We start from the raw sequence: 3,437 nt of genomic DNA on the forward strand, positions 1-3,437 counted from the left end.
TTATTACAAGTGTTTCAATAATTTTTGATGCTGTACATATTTCAGTATGTCCCTTTAAGTCATATTGGAACAAAAAATACACACCTGCCTAGGTACATAAGTTAGTAATAGGATTTTTTCTGGCTTCTAGCTTTATATTATTAGTCACACAAACATGTCAAAATAAGAACAGAATTTCCCAACTAGTCAGAGAAAATAAAGTTAAAGACAATATTCTAGGTTGTTGACAGAACAATAAATACATCTACTTCATGGTATGTAGCCAAGGATAACTAAAATGTCTAGATGATGTAAGATATTTTCTGCGATATAGTCTCATATCGATAACTTGAAATTGGAACATATTATTAACTTTTATGTCATAGCTATTCTGTTCTTGATACTTTTCTGAGATTTATTAATCAGTGTTTATGATACATGATATCACAATCATGACATATTTGGAAGAATGATTTACTCTTTATCTCATTAAGGAATTTTACCAAGAAAAGTAATTTATTTTTGTTTGTTTATGAAACATAATGTATAGTACATGAGGTATCTATATTCTATAGGAATCAGTTAATCTAATTTATTGTCAAAATTTGAAACTCTTATTTCTAATTATTTCTTATTATTTCTTATTTCTAATCTAATTAGTCTTATTAGACTATTTTCTCAAGAAAATGGTACAACTTCTGTAATGTTATATAAAAAAACATTGTAGAAAGTAAAAGTTTCTACTCAAGTGTGTTTTGTCTTCGAGAGGAGAAATTCATTTCATGATTTTGTAACTTAAAGAAATATTTGATTAAAATTACCAAGGCATAAAACTTTCTTTACACAATGCTGAAAATATGTAGCACTTGGCAATGGTTAATAGTGTTTAAATATACACACACACACACACACACACACACACACACACACACACTATATATATATATATATATATATATATATATATATATATATATATATAATTTTTAGCATTTAAATTTATTTATATATATATTTATACATATATATACATATATAAATATATATGTATTTTATACATATTTGTTATCTGCAGAAATAGACTACATTTTGGTTGGGTTGGATTCACATACCGATGGCCAGCTATTCCCTATATTCAATTTTAAATATAAAATGCTAGGGCATGTGTGGAAGATGTTCATAATAGCAACTGATGGTATTTAAATGTCTTTTAATTATAGGACTGGAAGACATTTCTGATTGCTTATATATGTTGCTTATTTCACTTTTTACTTGGAAAAAGAATCCAGAATATTATTGTTTGAACTTGACATTGAGAAGTTTTTGCGGCAGCTGGAAGTATAATTTCTTCATGTGACACCACCAACTAGTTAGATTTGAACGGATAGTTTAGGGCTTTTAAAGAGCAATTAAAATTATGTGGCAGGTGATTATGACTCAATGCTCCAGTTGCTTATATAAATGCATAAGTATAGTACTTCACAAGCAGAAAAACAATAGAAAATTTCTGCATATGCCCAATTACACTTGTAAACTATGTGTAGAAAATCAATGCCGTTTCATTTAATTTTACACAAACAGCAATTTGTAACTAACTTTGGAGTCTGAAAAATAATTTATTTCCATATGAATCTGTCTTGAAATTGTAACAATTAGGTTCACTGTTTTTCTTCAGGATTTCTGGCCTGCCAGTATTTGTATATGGAGAGAAATTATGCTGACCAATACATTTTATACCTCTACAAATTTTGAGAAAGATTAATAGACTAAGGAAATAATGCATATCCATTCAGTATAATTTCATAGACTTAATTGTGAAATTAACATTTTTGTTTCATTTTACATTTGTTACATTTTACACCCAGAAATCTACAATATAATATCCTCTACAGACTTCAGTTTAACAGGCAGAAGAACTTTTCCTGATGAAGCTGTTTGATTCCCTAGTTACTTTTTATAAACTGTTCAACTTTACTATTTTTGGTTGCCTCTTCCAAGAAAAGAGTACCTCTTTGAACGTAACATCATTGTAAATGATTCGGTTCTATGGTTTCAGTGTTTGGGAAACATATATTAAAAATATTACACTATGTAAATATAGGAAAAAATGTACTTCTTTAGCATTGCTAGCCAAATAAATGACAACCAATTGAGTGGATTTATTTGACTTATATTTATATGGTGGTTCTATGAATTGTTCTTTTCCTTTTGTTCCTGCAATGGAACTTTTGGATTACCAGAAAAGTCAGGCACTTGCATGTCTGATGATGACAGTTACAATTGTATCTTTGTACTGTTTTCTCTCTTGGAAGATCATTTCTTTCTCATATGTTATAGTGTATGTTTCATTATTCTCATTTTTTAAGGAGATAAAGCATTTTTTTTCTTTTCACATCCACAGAAAGTATTGTATTATCAATGCAGAATGACAGGGACACTATTTAATTTCCTGAATCTCACTCTGTTGAGAAACAAAGAGAATTTATTGACTTATTTTATTAGGAAGAGGTTCAAATGTGAACTTACCAGTAGATTTTAGAAAGATAGGAGACTTGTTTTTTGTCTTTTTCTCAGTAGTTTGTGGAAACAGCATCCCCAGCTTCCAAACACACAATGATTACTCCTCTGCTCATGTTGTATTTGTGGATAAAGCATCCTACACAAGTAGTAATAATCACAGTTCACAGTTCACTGAGTAATGATCACATCCACTGAGGTGGGATTTGCACAAGCAGAAGTGTAAGTGAATAAAACAAAGAGTTTGTTTCATATTCTTATATATTTTACTCTTTTATCAATTAACTCTTGCATACTTTTTCTAAACTTCAGATGCACAATAGGAATGGTAATTTATGCATTCTCTTTTAGTGTTGTGACAGGGAAAAAATCTCTTACATAGGAAAGACATTCCTATTATTACTATTAATAGGGCACATTGATTATTAAGTGTGTGAATAACTTCATGTAGAATGAAAAGTAAAATGACTATAGATGAAGAGACAAAATTATTCACAAGCAATTTTAATTTAGGCATGTCTAACTTAGAAAACATTATTCTTTTTTTAAATTTAATGTTTATTTATTTTTGAAAGAGAGAGAGAGAGAGAGTGAGCGAGCGCACAAGTGGGGGAGGGGCAGAGAGGAGGACACAGAATCCAAAGCAGGCTCCAGGTTGCAAGCTGTAAGCTCAGAGCCCAACATGGACTTGAACCCATGAACTGTGAGATCATGACCTGCGTCTAAGTCAGACGCTTAACTGACTGAGCCATCCAGGTGCCCCGGTAAGCATTATTCTAATTCTTCCAAGGTTTGGCTTGGATATCTCAAATAAGGAGGCACAAATGACTTAGTTACATATATACTTACATAAAGTCACCTAGATTAAGAATTCCATGGAACCAAAATAGTCTATATAGAAATGTTACTCTCCAGGATGTGGAGAAACGGGAACCCTCTTG

The sequence above is a fragment of the Panthera leo genome, chromosome F3 (assembly GCF_018350215.1).
Source record: "Panthera leo isolate Ple1 chromosome F3, P.leo_Ple1_pat1.1, whole genome shotgun sequence".
NCBI lineage: Eukaryota > Metazoa > Chordata > Mammalia > Carnivora > Felidae > Panthera > Panthera leo.